This window comes from Falco punctatus, assembly GCF_963210335.1.
Source record: "Falco punctatus genome assembly, chromosome: 1".
Lineage (NCBI taxonomy): Eukaryota > Metazoa > Chordata > Aves > Falconiformes > Falconidae > Falco > Falco punctatus.
The window spans coordinates 100,362,790-100,382,635 of record NC_137580.1 but is presented as its reverse complement, the minus strand read 5'-3'; the positions used below and the strand labels follow the sequence as shown (position 1 = coordinate 100,382,635).

The 19,846-nt window shown below is 48.7% G+C and overlaps 1 protein-coding gene across 41 annotated transcripts in view; it reads right to left on the bottom strand.

Annotated features, from left to right (window-relative positions):
• The window catches only part of LOC308068419 (coiled-coil domain-containing protein 183-like), a 42,365-nt gene extending 23,172 nt beyond the window's left edge, over positions 1 to 19,193 (bottom strand). For 11 of the 41 annotated variants that reach the window (XM_080398987.1, XM_080399024.1, XM_080399026.1 and 8 more), the window contains exons 1-2: positions 9,527 to 16,292; positions 1 to 108 (exon numbers count right to left, since the gene is read on the bottom strand). The gene's annotated coding sequence lies outside the window, so the exon portion shown is untranslated. The other 30 variants (XM_080398999.1, XM_080399002.1, XM_080398988.1 and 27 more) reach the window with 29 other exon arrangements.
• Between the last annotated feature and the right edge of the window lie 653 nt (positions 19,194 to 19,846).

Sequence of the window (19,846 nt, the reverse complement as noted above, 5' to 3'; positions counted from 1 at the left end):
CTGGCACACCTGCTAATTGCATTGCTTCCGTTTTTTCACTGGAGACTGGCACTGCCTGACTGCCTCCTTCCTGAGGCTCCTCCACCTCCACAGTCTCTTTCTTCATCCCTTTAAAAAGAAAGTGGGTCACTTTAGATAGAAGTAACCATTCCTCATGAGGAACACAGTCTCTTCAGGAGGCAAAATACTTTCATAGCGCTTAGAAACAAAGCCTGGATATTTGAGGGGGATGCTTTGTCATTACTCCAAACAATGTGTCACTCATGCAGAAAACCTAAGGAGCTAGACACATTCCAGTGGACAGGAAAACCTGACCCAGAGAGCCTAGGAGACTGCATGTCATTTTCTTGTTCAAACTTAGTGCATGTTTGGCAAGCTGCAAGATGATGGCAAATTACTTCCTTCAGAGAGGACAGGAAGACACCTGTAGCCAGCTCAGCTGGGTAAAAAGACCTTTTTAAGAAGCATGTCCCAACATGCCAACTCCATCATACACAGTTCAGGGTAACAGACACACACAGTGGACTGAGTCCCAAGCTCCTGCAGCCGTATTCTGGGCACTTTCATGGTCCCCCCAAACAAGAGGAAAACCAAAACCAAGGTACCAAAACCACAACTAGAAACAGCTAAACCACCTGAGACTGAATGCACAGCCCTCCATTTTAGCTGCCTTCAAGTTAGGTGTCCTGCCTGAAACTGGGTGTCCAGCTCTCACCTTTCGCTGTCCCCAAGGTGTCATGGACAGTCTTCTACCCATCAAGGAGAACAACGGGGATGAACCAGGCTGTGAAGCTGCGGCTGCTCTGATCCTGGCCAGGGCACGCCTACAGCCCCAGCAAAGGCTGACAGGCTCAGTGACCCCAAGCTGCCTGCGCATCCTCCCTGCCTCCCAGGGGCACTCTCCCCTCGGGCGACTGGCAGCAAGGCACAAACACCTCCAGTTCCTGCCAGCTGGGTACCCACAGCTGCCCACAACAGCTCTGGCCAGTAATGGTGTCACCAGGGCCACAGCTGTCCCTGGGACTCAGCTTGAACCACAACCAGCAGCAGAGACTCTGGACCATCTCTGCAGCTCACCAGTACTTGCAAGGCATGAAATCGAGCATCAGTGCAGTGAGGCTCTGATTGATCCCTTTCTGCTTGTGTAGGCTACAGCTTGTCCGTACATGTCTCAAACCTGAACTTCCCAAGTTTTCTGGTTCAGAAGGATATATACCCAACCTGTGCTTCTTTATCCAGGTTTCCAGGATCTCCTCTAGGCCCTGGAATGACCACAGGGAGATTTCTCTGTATTGTCCATATGCTTTCCTCTTTGAAGCACTTGAAAGAAAGTATCAAGCAAAATCTCTCACTAATAGGATAGTGATCAGGAGTGCTTAGTCTATGAGCTCAGTCAGGACAGATGATGCACCCCTGGAATGTCAGATGAGCTCCAGCACATGATCCAGACCAGAAGCTGGAGACACACCTGCAAGCAAAGACCCATGAGAAGTTTGCATCATACATTGTGATATACACCATCATAACTGAATAGCAGAACCTTTGAGGGGATCATGCCATGACACAGCACACACAGTGATGAAGGTCTGTAGTCTCACATCAAGAGATGCATTGCTCACATTTGGGCTTTGAGCTGGCCAAAGTAAAAAGCCATCACGTACCCGTGCCGTCTCCCTGCCCATCAGCCCTGGCACCCAGCTGGAAAGCTGGATATCCATCGCCTACAGCCACGCCTGTAGACAAACAGAATAAAGCAGCTCCCAGGAAATATTTTAATAGACTTCTTCAGACCTGAAGAGCAGCGAATGCAGCTCAAATGCAGGATTGACTCCAAGACACTTGCCTCTCTGCCCAGGAGCCCTGTGTGGAAAGTTACCTAGTGCCTGGACAAACAATGCTGAGCCAAAAAAAGCCCTGCACAGAGAGGTTGGGTGAAGGGACTCCCTGGAGCTCCCACCAGCCCTAAACTCTACTCCAACAAGCCCACTGGCTTTGCAGCTGCCACTGCAAGCAGCACAGGGTGGGACTGGCTGGCAAAGACAGTTTCCCAAGGCAAAGTGCCCCAGGGCACACCACTGAGCCTGGCCCACTATGCTCTGCCACATGTCTTCTGCATTGGCCAAGAAAATGCTAAGTTGAGTTTCACGTGAACAAAATAATAAAACCTAGGTGCACATTCACTCAAGCAACATACCTGTGGGATCACCCTGAGGCTCCCAGACAACGTCTGGCTGAGAAGTAGGGTGGCCATCACCTACAGGGTCTGCTGCAATCAAGCACGTTTCCATTAGAGGTTGTGATCTACTTTTCCACAACCTGCAGTGACTGAAGCGGGGTCACATAATGACATGGGACCCAGATGCGGGTGGGTATTTCCAAAGCTGCAGAGGGGCCTGAGTGACCTTGTGGGAAGATTACTTGGGGGCGGGGGGGAGTGGAATTAAGAGCAAAATGGGACCTAAGAGAAGCATAGTATTACAGGAAGCTTTTTAGGGTAAAAGACAGCCATCACTTTCAGGATGGCTGGCATGCACGGAATCGAATTTACCATGGCTCCTAAGCAACACACCCTGCCATCTCAGCACATGCACAGGGTGGAACAGAGTGGAGACCCCGCGGCCAGACTTTGTTGTACTCCCTGCAGGAAGGGGAACTTGACAGTACCACGCAGCTGATAAGATGAGATGTCTGCTGCTGAGCCAACAGCTGTGGTGAAACTCCTCTCTTCAGATGAGAAAATCTCACTGTAATATGAACGCACACCTCCATCCCGAAGTCACCCGCCTCCAAAGTACTACCACACCTCCCTGGGCATGCGATACCAATCTGTAACAATGTGTATGACTGGAGTCACTCAGGCTCCACCTGAGTGTCAAAGAAGTGGACAGGCCCTGGACTGAAATAAGCCCCAAAGGGGCGAATTGCTGTCTAAACTCCTGAATTACCACACTCTGATTTAGAGTTTAACTATAGGTTAAACAAATCTGTGCACAAAGTTTAGGTCAAGCTGACCCACTCTCTAAAGTAGTTACAAATGAAGGGACGTCTCAACGAGGGAGGCAGCCTTAGGAATGACGGGAAGCAAAGAGCAGATAGCAAAAAGAACACCACTGTCTAAGTTATGCAGAAAGAAGCCTTCAAGTGAGGAAAGTTCTGGCTGCAAGAGAATACAAGCTGATCAGGTCTTGAGATCCACTGTCATCAACAGAAAATTAGGTGGAAATTCCCCTTTGACATGAAATTCAACTCCCAAAACAAAACATAGTTCATTGGGCAACCACAGTGGGGATGGGAAATCAGCATGGAGAACAGGAAACCATCAGCACGATGGGAAACCATTGAGATGGGAAATTGTTTGGCATTAAAAGTCAAACCGTCACATGCTGGCGGAATGACAGCCATGGGGACAGAACCCCTGAACACTGTTTGCCCCAACAAACGCCACACTGGCCAGCTGCCACGGCACATAAAGCAGCACGCTCCTTGTGGTGCTTCTGCCCTTTGGGTAACCCCCAAGCAGCTCTGCCGGCCAGCATCTCACCCCATCACCCCCTTTGCTTGCCCCAACAGAGATGTTCCCCTCCAGCTGCCAATGGCATCAGAGGTGCCCGGCTATGAGCTTCACCACCCTGACCATGCCACCACCAGTCACTGCTGGTGTGCTGCCCTCTGTCCCGGGGCTGCTGATCACCGTTCAGCCTTCCCAGCTCCCCACTGTCACCCCCCAGCCCGCCCAGGCAACCTGGCAGGGAGTGCAGGGGCCCCTGGGGGACTTGGGGCAGGTTGTGCAGCTGCCACACGTGCTGCAGCTCCCCGGCGGTGTGCAGCTGCCCCCTCTGCCTATGGCTGGGGACAGCAAGTGGTGACAGGGACACTTGTGTCTCACCAGCCAGCAGGGCTGGGCCCATGGGACATGGGCCTGGGGCAGCCCCTCTACCCTACGGGCTGCACTGTGCTGAATGTCCCTGCCCATGCTGGTCCCCTGCCACCCCACCATCCTGCAGCTCAGCATTGCATGCAGGTCCTCCCTGTGCTCTGCACCCATTCCTGGCAGTGCCCAGAAGCCACTGAAGGCCTTTAAGAAGGATGCAGTGGCCAGCGAGGACGGCATCCCTGCTGCCACCCCCTGTCAGCGTGACCTGGCTATGCTCTCTGGCAGAACCAGGACAAAGCCCCAAGGTGAGGTCTGCAGGGTGGAAGAGCCTCCAGGTGGGTGACTACACCAAGGAAAGCTTGCATTGCCCTGGGGGTGGCTTGGCTTTGTTTGCTTTTTCAGAAGCGGTGACCACCCCACCAAGCCCAGAAAAGCCCCTAGACCTACCCAAGCTGTGGCCAGATGCCTTCAATGAGGCCTTTCCTGAGGTGGCAGAGGACAACCTGCAGTTTCAGGATGAGCATTCATCCACCATGAACAGCAGTGACCTGCTCACCTGGCTCGACAGCATCCTGTTGCTCCCTGAAGTTCTCAGCAGCTCCTGCTTGACCACCCTCCCCAACAAGCTTCCAGAGCTCTCAGAGTACATGGCAAAGGGTGGCTGTTCCAAGGAGCAAGCAGTGGCAGCAGGGCTGGGGGACAGCGAGGACACCAACTGCAGTGTTCCTGATGTCCCTGTCTTGACCACCACCCTCAACAGGATCCCTGACCTCCTGGAGTACATGATTGAGGGTGACTGTCCAAACAACCAAGTGGCGGCCACAAAGCAGGAGGACACCAGCCCCTCCTGGGAGAGGGTGGCAACATCCCCCTTGCTGGACCCCAAGGGGAAGCAGGATGAGCTGGCAGCAGTCCTCCCCATCTGGCTGCCAAAGAGTCCCATGGAGCCCTCTCAGGAGGGTCCTATGGACACTTCAGAGGACAGCTCCTTGAAGGGATACCCAGACAGTCCCCAGCGGATCCTGCTGCAGAGTCTCCAGCTGTTGGCCAGCCCCCCAACTGCACCCCAGCATCATACACCCTGCATGGCCCAACTGGTGGAGGAGGTGCTGTGGACAGCCCCAGGTTGTTTTGATCCTCTTGCCACCACCACTGGGTACCCTCTCCTGCCAGGTCGTGCCCAGATCAGGCAAGGCTGCTGGCAAACAGGCCAAGCGCCCTGCACTGGCTGGCACCCTCAGGATGCCAGAGACCTCCTCACAGGGCAGCATGTCACCCAAGAAGAGGAAGAAGATGGTGGTATGCCAGGTGGCAAAAAGCTCCAAAACCCTCTGGGAGGGAAAGCACACAGGGATGCCATGGCGGCGGGCTGTAGTGGGCAGCAGCAAGCAGAGGGCATCCAATGGCGATGACGCGCCCACCAAGGGAGCCAGAATCCTGAGGGACTCCAGGAGACAAAGCGCCCCACACCACCCCAACCGCTGTTGATATATTGATAGAGAAGGTGTGGAGCACAGATCCCTCTGACTTGTGACCTGCAACCACCCACTCTACTGCCGGCCCTCTGCCATATCTCTCTTTCTGTCTTAATTCATTAAAGGTTTTCTCTTCTCACAGTGCCTCTGCCTGCGGTCATTCACGCAGTGGGAGATGGGGGTTAATGCAGCCCCTGCTGCATGCAGAGATCTGACCCTCCACCCTCCCTTCTGTCTAGGTGACACCTCCACCGAGATGACCCACTCTCTAAAGTAGTTACAAATGAAGGGACTTCTCACCAAGGGAGGCAGCCTTGGCAAGGATGAGAAACAAAGACCAGGTAGTGAAAAGGGCACCGTTATCTAAGTTTCGCAGGAAGAAGAGTTCTGGAAGGAACTGCTGAAGCAGCCCTGGCTGCTGCAAAATAAGATATACCGTAACAGAGGGAGCAATTAAGGACAGCCCAGTGGCAAAAAATAATTTATGGTGGCCCAGGGAAAAACAAATGGCCCATGCAAAACCTTGTTGGAGCAGCTGATACTAACATTTTGGGATTTGACCTATCATATGGTCAGCATTGGGAAATGCCTGATGGGACTGTATAGAGTTTTGCCACTCTGGGGACAGGAGATGAGGAAGACAATGGGGATCCCCACATAATTTCAGGGAGGATGTGGGAGAAAAATGGACCAGTGAAACTAATTTGCCTGTTACAACCATCCATACCTCCTCCTCACTCACGAGTTACCAACATAAAACAATGCCCCTTGCCAGCTGCAGCAAACTCCACTATGGATGAGGTGGTGGCATGTTTAGAAAAGAGAAGTATCATCACTCGAGCCCACTCTCCACACAGTTTTCTGCTTTGGCCAGTCAGAAAGCCTTACAGGCAATGGCACCTAACTTTCGATAACTGCAAATTCAATGCTAACCCCCTTTGACTGTGGCAATGCCCAACTGGTAACACAAATACAGGGAGCCTCCCATACTTGGATGGCTCCTCAAGATGTTAAGAGATATATTCCTTGTGATTCTGCTCCCCATGCAAGATAAAGCCCAGTTTGCCTTTGCCTGGAGTGGGACTTTACATTTTCAAATAGTTTTCCACAAGGATACAACCATTGCCCCACTATCGCTTACATTGCTCTGGCCACAGTCTTAGCACAGATCACCATTCCACCTGGCACCACAGTGTATTGATACGTTGATGGAATCCTCAGCAAGGCAGAAGGGCCAGAAAGCATTATAGATGCAACAAAGACCATTTGGGCAACGCTAATCAATTTGGGACTGGAAGTCCCAGAATCAAAGTTCCAAGGGCCAGCACAATAAGTTAAATTCCAAAGAGTCTGGTGGGTTACAGGAGCTGCCTCTGTTCCACCAGACACACTGGAAAAGAAAGAATCTGGGCAGAATCCACCCAGTATGCTAGAACTACAACAAGTTCTAGGGACTTTGAATTACTGGCATAACCATATTCCTGCGTTTTCTGTCATTGCTTGTCCCTGGTAGAATTTGTTTAAAAAAAAAGAAAAAAAAAAAAAAGGGGAAATCATGGCAGTGGACATCTCATCAGCTCTGTGGTACTGTCAAGTTCCCCTTCCTGCAGGGAGCACAACAGAGCCTGGCCACGGGGTCTCCACTCCGCTCCAGCCTCCATTATTCCTGTCAGCAGGTGCTGAGGTTGCAGGCTGCATTGCTTAGGGAGCCATGGCAACAGATTTAGGATGGTGAATGCCAGCCATCCTGAAATCGACAGCTGTCTTTTACCCTAAAAAGCTTCCTGTAATACTATGCTTCTTTTAGGTCCCAGTTTTCTCTAATTGGCCCCAACCCAAATTTCCCCACAGGGTCCCTAAGTAAGGCAGTGGCAGACTGGCTCTCTCAGACCCCCTGCCAGCCCTGCCCTATAGGCCAGGCTCCCTCCCTCTCCACTGCATTTGCAAAGGGAATGGCTGGCTCACCCTTTGCTGCCCAAGCAGCCAGCCCTCACCTTTAGCTGCTGTCATTCCCAGGGGCGCAGGCTCTCTCCCAGCACCCTCACACCTTCTCCCTGCAACACTGCAAGAGAAGCGTTTGCCAGGCACATTGGTGCTGTCACTGCCCTGCGCAGCTGGGCACCCCCAGACTGGCACTGCCTGACTGCCTCCTTCATGAAGCACCTCCATCTCCACAGTCTCATGGCCCATCCCTTCAGAAGGAAAACAGGTCATATTAACTAGAAGTAACTGCTCCTCACGAGGAACATAGTCTCTTCAAGAGCCAAAATACTTTAATAGCACTTAGAAACAAAGCCTGGGCATTTGGGGGGCCTCCTCGTCACTACCCCAAACAACATGTCATTCGTGGAGAAAAACTGAAGAGCTAGACTCCAGTGGACAGCAGAACCTGGCCTGCTGAGAGCTTAAGAGAGTGCATGTCATGTTCTTTATCACACTTGCTGCATGTTTGGCAAGCTGCAAGATGATGGTAAATTACTTCCTTCAGAGAGGACAGCAAGACACTGTTGCCACCTCAGCTTTTTTTGGTTTGGTTTTTTTTTTTTTTTCCTGGTCGGCCAAGCAAAGAACCTGAGGATGTTTCTCAGTGCGCAGAAGCACAGCTGCAGACATAATTCCTGCTTCATGCAGGCAGGAGGAGCGAACTTCATCCATTTGGGTCCCTTTGAGAACACCAAGCACCCAGATTGTGCTGAAGGATGCTTTTTACATAGGGAACCCTCGGAAAGAATCAGCCAAGTGCAGTTTTATTCCCTGGGAAAGTGCCCTAGCACTGTCCTGCCTCTCAGATGGCATAAGATAATTAAAATACAGGAACTTATTAGTAAGCATGGGCTGATTCCTGACCCACCATGATTTGAACAGCAGCCCACAAATCCCTCAACTTTTTTTTTCTGCCTGCACTTATGACAGATTGCTCTATGTTGTGGGGGAAAGCAGGTGACAGCTTGCCCCTTTGATGGGCAGGGTCGCATTTCAAAGGACTACTACAAGCCCAGAAGAGCAGAGCACAGTATGGCTTACGAATCAAGTAAATATTGCATCACAAACCATAATGCATGTGTCTATCTGAGAAACTGGAGTTGATGTAGGCACATGGGAGGTGGGTCTGTTGCTCAAAACCCAGCAAATCCTGTTTAGAAAAGTTCATATACTGAAACGATAAGACAACATACTTTTGGATTTGTCTCTAAATCCCCACGTAGATGTAATTCCTTCACTGCCATCTGAAATTGTACAGCTTGAGGCACTTTTCGTGTAAAACCAAGAAAGCTCAACTCAGAAGGCAAAGAACCTTCTTAAGGGAACAGATAATTTGTAACTACCAGACACCTTCCTTCTCATTTAAACATAACAGCATAGTTAAAAGCAGTTTTTAAATTCCATATGGAGAGATTAAAAGTTTGTGCTTAAAAGAGAATGTCCTGTAGTCTTCAAAGTAATCAATTTCTGTCCACTTCTCTGCCAAACTTACCCTAGCGTTTCCTATTTTTCACGCTGCAGCACAGAAAGCCAGTACCCACAGCTGCACAAGGACTTCCACTGCTCAAAGCAGTGGCCAAAGCATTGAGAAGCCCGGGCTCAGCCTTGGCAGTACAGGAGTGATCCACCTCAAATGCACTACACAGTCTGCATCTGGGGGTATCACAGAACTATAGTTAATCACTGCTTTTCCTCCCAGTAAAAATGAAAAGAGAAAAAAAAGAAACCCTCCTTACTTCCACAGCTCTTCTTTCCAGGTTTATGGAAGAGACAACCTATTTCACCCAGCATACAAGCCACTTTTTCAACAATTTTCAGACCTGTCCCAAAAACCACAGATCGTACACATCAGTCCAAAAAAAGACCAGAGGTCTCTGCACTACTGGACACAGGCAGAAACACTTGTATGTACTGCACACCTTTGTAAAAGCAAAAGGCATTACACCAGTATACCAGATCCTTGCCCAAACCACTTTTCAAACCACTTGTTTGTTAACACACTCACTATACTTCAATCCTTCCACCCATGACAACGTCTTCTCAGGGGGCAGACTTGCCTGCTCTTGATCAGAGAATCAGTCAGCAGAGTTCATATTGAACCAAGCTAAAAACTGGGCCCAACCTCCACATTCACAGTTGGGATACACAGCTCCTATCACAGCACTCACACAGCAGTCCCACCTGAGGTACATACCTGAAGTTGCATTTCCCACAGGTCAAACAGTCCTCTTCAGAGTTCTCTTAAAACTGTGAGCTTGTGGTCAGCGAAAGAAGAGAGTTCCTTGCCTCTTGTGCAGTCAGGGCATGTTCCCCTGCTAAAAGCAGCATGCTCAGGCCTCCCATTTGTGTACAATCTGTTAAAAGAGCAAACCGAAGTCTTAAGGTTATTAATTTGCTTCTTTAAAGATCCTACCATTTGCAGCATTCGGCCCCCAGAAGATGACTTCTGACATAGCAATTTCTCCAAGCAACCTGCCATAAAAGGCAGTTCAACAGAATCACCAACAGCCAGGTCTGTACCCTCGGGGAGAGACTTTCAAAGCTCTTTGGAGGATTGCATTGGATCTGTGTGCTTTAGACCCCATTGTGTGGATGTACTCTTTTACTGGCAAAGGTTTTACATGTGTGGATAGGTTTAAAAAAACCTGCTGTAATGATCTTTTTCATAGACACAACAATTCTCTCATACCACATGTTGAGAACTCAATGGATGCTCCTACCAAGGCAGTGGTTCCCTTCTGTAGCCACTGAACGAGCAAAAGAATGGATCAAAACAACACCATCTGAAGCAAAATTTCTGTCTTCCTTCAGCTGTAATTTACAGCTGCATTTAATGGTGAAGAGTGTCAGCCTGACAGCCCTGAAGCATGAAGCACTTGATCTTCTGTGCTAGAACAACACAGGCACTGGCCATGCAAGCTGCCTGCATACTCGCTGCCCTGCCAAAGCAACAGGTAAGCGAGGAAAGTACAACGGAGACAGAAATGTTCTTTCTCCACATATTTGATGCTGACAGCTTCTTGCCTCCAGCCTGCCTGCACCTCAGGAGCTTGGGAAATGATAACAAGAAATGAAAGTTTCTGAAAATACTTTGCCCGACACACTGCAGCGTAGCACTTCCCTATGCCCACACCACACTTCTGGCTCCCAGCTGCTCTCCTGTGCTTCCCTTTAGTTACCTGGGGAGCATCTTCCCTCTGCAGATTAGGCCAGCTGAAGAACATCCAACTCATGGCTCTAACATTCTTCCCCCTTCTTCTCAACGTCTTCTTGGTGGACCCAGCTTTCTGCCCTCCAAATTAGGAGCTTATCATATAACAGGACAAGGATAGCACTGTGTTTTTTTCCTGTAAGCCAATAAATACTTAAAATTCTTTATTTTTATATTAAAATTAAGAGGAAAGGAAAAAAATGGTAGCTAAGTGGAAGTTTCATTTGGTGCTTAAACGATCCAAATACTTATGCTGCAGCCGAGAGCTGGCCCTTAGATGGCTGATCAGGATAAAGCCCCAAATCCTGCCACTAAGGTTTCAAATTACAAATTAACTTCATCTAAGGGAAGGCAAAATGGATAAACACAAACATCGCCGCATGTTTATTGGACCTTCTCAGCACAATGGCCCTCTTATGGCACCAACATCTTATCGGTACGAAGAATTACAAATTTGAAGTGCTATTTATAAGCAATGTACCCTTAAATCAACACTAGTGACAAAATAGCCAAGAACTTGACTTGCAGACTGGCAGATGATTTGCGACTTTCTCAACAGCTTTTACTACTGACAAAGCTTACAACCACCTCACCATTTGGGAACCACATACTTTGCTAGTGTTGGTCTGGTTGGAAACTCAGCAGGCTGGCGTGTTCATTCAGAGCCAGAAGGAATGTCATTACAGCAATTCTCATGCCACTAAACTGGCAGCAAGGTATACAAGTCTTTTAATCCCTTTTTATTCTTTTACACCTGCTACGTAAAACCACTCTCCAGCTCACCATCCCTGAAAACAGGAAAGTCCCATTTGCCACACACTTTTCACAAACTACACAGGATATGACAGTTTCAAATACATCAGAATGCATCAAAACAGATACAAACCCCAAAATAAAATAAAAGGTGGTAGTGGGAAGTTATTTTCAACCTTGTCTGTTAGATTCTTAAGCTGCCGGTAATTAACATTAATGTCTCTGTATTTCAAGGTCATGATGGCAACAGTTCCACTACTTGTTGATATCAGCGAGAGGTTCTCTGCCTTACCAGTTCAGGGGCTCTACCTATACTTCTTCATGGATTATTTTGTTTTTAAATGCTTATCAGGGTAGAATCCACCCCTCACAAGAGCAGACTTTAAGTGAAATTGCATTATGTTTCTCTTGATTTAAATACATAAAGTTAGCTCCACTGCTACATTCAACCACAACATTAATACCTCCAGTTTCATAGACACCTGTAATTTATTTTTGTAAGGAGCAAATAACTAAACATGGAACAACACTCTAGGAAAGAACAAAAGAATGCACACAACCAGCATTTCCCTATTTGGACCAAAAAATAAAAATCTCTAACAGCAGATAAGCCTGAATTAAAAATCAATCACATCTGGATCCCAAACAGGGGATGGGTTACCTTATGCCACAGACCTGGACTTGACTCTTCAAGGAAATCACGCACTAAGGAAAATCTGAGGTGGTTCTGCTGAAGTTTAACTAGAGTTATGAGGTTACAAGTTCCTCTAGGAGGCCACAAATTCATTAGTACTCTTCCTGTAGTATGAGTCAGGAATGGCCATTCCTCCTGGCACAAAATAATCAGTTTTCATTTCTGCAAAGCCTGTGCCAGGGGAATCTTTTCCCCAATTCTCTAAAACCTCAGCAAGGGGCACCCCCCTTCCCCCTTCCAATGCTGAGCATATTTTCCATTCTTACCAAATTTCTTAACTTCCTTACCAGTATGTAATTTTTTTTTTATTTAAACACAAGAGCACTTTCAGATCTGTGTCTGGAATTACCTGTGTCCAGGTCTCATCAGATGATCTCACCTACTTGCCGGCAGCAGAAGAGATTCCTGACTCCTTCCTCTTGTGTCCCAGTGTTAAAGACAAAATTCACACACGACATGGGTACCACTAGGCTTGCTTTAATCACAACTCAGAGATGAGCCACCACCCCACAACATCTGAAGTTCTTAGGAGTTTCCTTTGGTCTTGTCAGTTCTGCAGATCCATCACCTGACTCTATCCCAGTTGATTCATCTGTTTGGTTCCAGGCTCTGCCTCGGTTACAGGCTCCTCCTTGGATCGTGATCTTCTTTCTGCCAGTTTTAACTCACACACTCCTTCAAGCACACTTAAGTCTTTGTGAATAGCAATTCCTATTCACAAATACTGTTTTTTCTAGAAACACCTGCGTTTCTGCAAGCATCTGTGTACACAAATTCATCATCTGTTGTTTCTCTGTTCTCCCACTGATTAACTGGACTGGGTGTTAAACCAGCCTTGGATTAGGGCTACACTAGGGACAAGGCCTGGTTCTGCCACTTAGCTGCTTCAGCACTTTAAATTTCTTAATTCAAAACACATTTTCTTTAACAAGCAATAACAGAACAATGGAGAACAGTTAACAATAGTTTGGTCAACTGCTGATGACAATTGTAATTTCTGGTGTAGATTGCTATATGTCATATTTATGAAACTAGGATTTGCTGGAAGAAACATGTTCTGTTTCATGCCCACAAATGAGCTCCCTCAGATGAGCATCCACATTTTAACAAGCCTTTACATCAAAGGCTGTAAATGAGCATCAGTCTGCACAACCAGCTGGGAATCTTCTGTTGTTCTAGGCCCATATTTTTGTCCCATTCAATACCTTGATTGTGTGATTTGCCTTTTTGTCTGTCCTGTGATCTCCTGCTAAATACTTCCTAGGCTTCAGTCTTCTGATACTGCTCCAGCTCCCGCTTCTAATGCTCCTTATCTCTTATCTGCTCCACCAAGGTATTGCTGAAAAAAACAGAAGTCCAAGAGTATCAGGGAGTTGCCTCCCCTTCAGGAGGAAGGGAAGAAAAACAACTTGCCAGATGAAGCGCTGATCCATTTCACCTATGAAAACAGGAAAGGAGTGAAGAAACAATGAGAATATATGCGAGATGCAAAGACACAGGATTTCTGGATAATATTACTGTATTCTGGTGTGTGTGTTCCCTTTTTTAAAAAATTCAAATCACTATTCTGTTAACTCTTTTTTTGTTAGACCTAGAAGTAGCCTGCTACTAAGCTACTCAACTGAACTGAGTACAACCTACGCAGGGACTTCAGAATTGCCTTTCTGTGCCAGGATTAAATGCTGCCAAGCAGGAATGCCTGAACAGATCAAGCTTTAACTTTCAGATATGTAACAGCGGGGTTCCAATACACCCTTGTTTTCGTGCCCCACAGACAAAAAAGCACTACCATTCTACAACCACATGCTTCGCCCGTCTGACAGGCGAATGAAACATCACGGCTATTGGAATAGAGTAGCACAAAGGTAAAAGCCTATGTGATACCAATTTAAGCTATCTACATTTAGGTTAAAAGAAAACTTCAGGCTAGAAAAAAAAAATTCACATGTATGAGCTTAACTGGAGAATACTTTAGGGGAACCGATGAGCTGAAAACCATTTAAGGAGTGGTCACAACACTTGCTAAATGGATCCTTTCAAGAAAAATTTGTTTTCCCAAGTTTGTCCCCCAATGAGTTTAAAATTCAATGGAAGTAAGTATTCAGAGTAAACATTAGCCACTGGGTATGCCTCTTATTTTTATTACGTCATCACAACAATACATGTAAATAGTTACAAATTTCATGCATTTGCAAACCATTTTGACCCTGCTGAGGACACAGTTAACATTCTGGATTTGGGTGCAAATTTAGTGATGCTGGGTTTGCATTTCTTTTGGACGGTGTATTCTTCCAGAAGACATTAATTCTTCTCTTCTACCTCCAGCAATGTGCTGCTGAGAGAGTACAGTAACAGACTCAAAAACAGCAGGTTTTCCTCAGCTTGTGTCTTGGATGGATTGTTTTGAATCACCAAGAAAGAGTTCTACTGTACTACCTGTAAAGTACACGTCCTAGGTTTTCTAGCACAGATCTGTACAGTTCTTTAAATATTTCCCCATGCAAGGGAACAACAAGAAGAATGATTTTTAAGGTGTTTGCTCTATGACTACAGTAATGGGTCTTTTTCTAGGGGAGACTTGCTAATTGGTCAGCTCAACCAGTCCTTATTTCAGTCAATTCCAGTCAGCTCAACAGTCCTTATGCTCACCAAACACAAGAAGTAGCAGAACTGAAGGGCTGGAGCAGGGGAAGTGCGAGACTTCCTCTTCAACTGTTATATCAGACAACTAGTTTGCTGTTGCTGGAGCTCAGACACACTTCTCCCCTGGATTACGGGACACTAACCCACACACTATAGTACACTATGACTCCACCTCTTGCTTCAGGAGAATGACTTCATAGTTGTTAGCTAACCAAAACCAAGCTTACTCAGCTTCAACAAGAATGTTGGGCTGTTGTATTAGAGATGGGGGTTCCCAAGCAGCAGTGGCCTTCAGTGCCACAGTCAAAAAAGGGCAGGAGAAACTGAAGGGAAGGAAGTACTCAGCAGCCTTTCTCTGACCTGCTATACGCTTGAGACTCACCATTTTACTCAGAAAAGGACAAATTCCCTGAGACTTTAAAAAACAGCATGCAGAATAGAGATTTGAACTCAATCTTCTTCTTCCTAGGTTAAAAAAAAAAAATCTGTCTCAGACATAAGAATATGTTAAGGGCAAGGGGTAGAGGGGCAGGCCTTACTCTTCCCCTCCTCTCCCAGCAGACAGCAACATCATTCTTACTACAGATGTGTAACCAAATCAACTGCTTTACCCTGACACACATCTTCCATTATGGTTAAGACGCTATGCCTATGCACAATTTTATAATATCTCTGTATAAGTTACATCCTACAAGCTTAGTGAAAAGTGACAAAAGGAACCCTTGTTTTTTGCATCATTCCACTTTTCATCCAGCCATCATAAAAGTTTTTAAGCATTCTGTCCTTGAAGTATTTTCAAGAGCTTAAATGTCCTGATAAATCCATGTGATAGCATCAAGTTGCACTGTGACTTAACTACTGCTTTGCTGTAATCTCCCATTGGCAATGAGGTGCAAATGGCCCATTAGCAGTTACAAAGTGCTCTCCAGAAGGAGTTAAAGAAGACCCAACACTGCCTGGGGTCTTCATTCACCTATCAGACCCTGCAGAAGGCCACAGCAGTCCCAATTAGAAGGCATCACATTATGACTGAAAGGTGGGAAAACCCCTTTTCCTTATGTAATGTGTGTAGAAAACAGAATATGTGACTCACTGTCCTGTCCACCATACAGCTCTCAGCTCGCTTTCTAGGGCTAGCAATGCTTTAAAACACTGTCTAAAAGTTTATTCATGTTAACCATCTCCTCCTTCAGTAACCTGTTCTTTCAGGTCTGCTTGTCTTTAAGAATAAGACACCAGATGTTTATATACATTGATGAGTTTGTAAAATAAACAGATCTCCAAAATCCTTGCAGGAGCTCTGACATCCTGCTGAGTTCTCCCTCAGCCACAGTGAATAAATGCCTGCCCCATCCTTCTGAGGACTTTGGCCTTGGGAACTGGTGGGTCTCAGCTGTGTCAGAGTTAGGTACGACAGTTAATCCCAGATGAATCACATAAACCCTGGGAGGTTACACTAGAGCAATCCCACCTGTTCTGCATATATTCTGGCACTGTCTAGAGGATACAGTTCTCCTCGGGTCACACCTGGATGAAATGCTACAGCCCTACCAGGGTTCTTTATTTGAACTCTGGAGGACCCGCATCCCTTACTTTGAAATATATTCCTAACCACAGCTTTAATCAAAAGCCTATGTTAAATGGGAATATTGTTTTTTAGTGAGGAAGTTAATAGTAGTCCTAATCCAACAACAAAAAGAGTTTAATGGTACCCACTTCTCCTCAGGAGGCAGTTTACTACATTCATTGCCTGGCATACTGGTGATGTCTGGGAAAGGGATTTCAGGCCTCTTTGCTCAAAGCTGCTCCCTGCGCTCATCCATGAATCGCGTATACCCTGTGAGGGGGGACTGGGGAGGCACTGGTGTCCCTAAGGGGTTTCTTCTTTCTTTCTCCCTTTGGCCCAGCCTCCTCATACTTATTTTCTGCTGCAAAATGAAAATTGAAGAAAATTCAGATTGAAGGAAATGGATTACCACCTCTGGAAGGAATAAATACTCATGTCTCAAACACCTGCATCAGGAACAAGTTGCTGCAATACATCTTCTTATGGATGAAAGTTTCAAACCTTACTGTAGAGCAATCCTGACTTTTCTTTAAGAAAAGCCAAAGAAGTTTCATTGTGAAAAGTTGTTTGTAGTATCTCCTGGTCCACAGGGACAGTAAGATAGCATTTCCATCAACTACTGACTGCAAAACCATGAGGATAGATAACCCATGAAATTAATCATCCTAGCTAATGCACCTGCAAATTATTTTTTGTATTTGTTAGTTGTTTAACTTATTCTCACCCTCACATACCCTTCCCCTGGGTCTTTTGCCCCAGTATCATGTTTGGAGAGATTCTGTGTGTTAGTTAATAATTGTTAACTAGTTATTTTGCCCCTTCCGAATCTTTCACTTTTGTGCATTATGTGCCCAAAATGTGGGTGAGTGGACAGGATAGAGGCTTTTCTATTCTAATTTACTTTATAGGCTTTCTTTCCAACTAATCACCATCAACAGAGAGAGGAACAAACTCCAAAGCAGGGAACATCCTGAGATTTGCCTGTGGCACACTGTGAGCTCACAGGGAGTAACATAATTACCACTCATCCCCTTGGCTCCATACTACTATTATAGCAATCTCTGGACAATGCTGTTTTCTTATGGTACATGCAACAGTTCCAGTACTTCTAATCTCTCCCCAGATCAACATGTCCCTGACATCAAGTTAGTTTCAGTTTCCCTTCTGGCATGTGACTACTACTTTAATTAAACAAGGACCTCACAGATGAAGACAAACTACAAGGAAGAATGTCAAATGCATCTATCCAAAAAAACCACCAAGCCACTTTCTTGTCAAACTTCAGTTCCTTCACGTTTTAGTCACCAAGAATCAGTGCGGGACGGCACACAATGTACAGTCTAAAGCAGTAAGCATAACGCATTCAAAGACACCATGTACTCCCAGAGGAGTACAATGTCACTTTCCTGACTCACAACAGAGAAAATGAATTGTGGCAGCTGAACATCCAGCCCTCAGAAAAAGACGGAATGCAGCACCAGCCTGTGGATGGGGCTGGCTGAGCTGGAGGGACGCGTGCTGTTCTCTGTACATGAGGACTGCCAGCTTTCCCTAGCCAGCTGTGTGCAGTTGTGCAACACAGGAGAAAAACAGAGAGAATCAAAAGATGAAAATGGTAAATGGATGACAATTGGTGATCCTCTAAAAAAAAAATATCTGAGTAGGTACGGCATGCTACAAGGACAAAACTCCATGCTTTTGGTTCCTTGAGAACTCAGTTACTTCATCTCACTGCCTCCTCAGGCTTCTGCTCAGTGTTTCCAGCAGTATCAGAGGACTCATTCTGCAGCTGCCAAACCAGGGACAAATCCTCCACCCAATATGGTTTCTTCACTGACTGTGAAGTTCCACGACCGAAAAAAAACCCCTTTTATCATTGATACTCTGCCTGGTAGCCATCCTGAAAGCAGAAACTCTGCTTCACCCTAAGAAAGCTCTCTGTGATACTACGCTTCTACGAGGCGCCGCTTTTCTGTAACCCGCCCCCCGTGCCCGGCCAACCCCCCCCTGCCGCGGGGCTCCGCAGGCGCCGCTCCCTGCCCGCACCGGGGCTACCGGCACCCGCGCTAAGGCAGCGCCCGGCGCACCTGGCCCGGCTGAGCCGTCACGGCAGAGCCGGGGGCGGCTGTGGGCCCGGCTGCAGGGGAGGGGCTGGGGCGGGGGGCTACTGCGCGGGGCGAGCGGGGCCGGGGCAGGTTCAGGGGGGCTCTGGGGAGGCGATCGGCGACCGCCCCCCGGCCCCGATTCTCCTGATACCCGTGCCTCGCCCCCCCGCAAGGCCCGCTCGCCCCCGCCCCCCCCACCGGGCTCACTCCCCGCAGCAAAGTGCCCCCCGCGCCGCGCCGGCAGCCCGGGCCCCGCCGCTCCGGCCCGCAGCGCCGCCAGCCCCCGGCACGGCCCGGGGAGCGCGGCCGCAGCCGAGTGCCGGCAGCCGGCACCGCCCGGCGCACCGCGGCCTCCCCCTGGCAGCGCAGCCCCGCGCCCCCCAGCGCGGCTCCGGCCCCCCCGGCCCCGCTCCCCGCCCCGGGCCCCGCTGCCCTCCCAGCGCTCTCGCCCGCGCCCGCCGCTCGCCATCCCGGTCCCCGCTCACCTGCCCCGGCGCGGCCGCGGCTTGGCAGCGCTCAGCGGCCGCTCCGCTCCCCGCCCCGGCCCCGCCGCCGGCAGCCGCCCCGCTACAGGGAGGGGCCGCCGCCGGCCCCGCTGCCCGCCCCACGGTCCCCCCGCCCCGGCCCTCAGCCGGAGCCAAGCGGGGAAAGAGGCCCTGGCCCGACCCCTCCCCCGGGCTCCCTCGCAGCCCCTCGCCCGGCGCCAAGGGGGTGCGGACACAGCCGGAGGGACAGCGGGGGGTTACTCGGGGCACGGGGAGCGAGCCCCGAGAGCGAGCCTGCTGCGGGGCTGGAGGCCCCCGCGTTCCCCCTTCCCCGAGACGCCTCGGCCACAGGACCCGAGCAGAGAAGAGTGACAGCCCCGGACGGCCAATCAGAGAGAGGATCTCCTCAGGGGAGGACGGGCCCTGTGCCAGGGCGGAGTGACAGCCCCGGATAGCCAATCAGAGAGAGCAAACCCTCAGGGGAGGACGGGCACTACGCCAGGGCGGAGTGACAGCCCCTGATGACCAATCAGAGAGAGCATTCCCTCAAGAGAGGGCGGGCAGTACGCCAGGAAATTCACTGCCGCCGTTCAAGCTGAGGACCCCGTTTCCCATCGCCACCTTCAGCAGCACCTGAGCATCCTCCTCCTCCTGCTGCACTGCCCGGCTCCCCCTGACCCCCTTTGGGGCGGCCAGCTCCCCTGGCAGAGGTCACTGGAGCCAAAAGCGCGACTCGCGGCGGCTGGGGGAGGTCGGGAGGAGCCCGGCAGAACGGGGCCAGAGCAGGCCCTGGGAGCGTTACTGAAAATCATAACCAGGAAAACTCTCCAAATCAAATGATAGTTCACAAAACTGGCCTTGGTTTATGGCAGCACTGGGTGCATGGGGGAGCTTTCATCCTAACATGCACACCAGCATACTTGAGGGTACGTTATATACAGTAGAGTACTTGCACAGTACAGTACTTCATTTAATTCAGGCACAAGATTGGTTGTCAGTTTCTAGCTTCTAGTGCAAATTAGTACCAATTTTTCTTGTTATTTTGCAATTGCAACA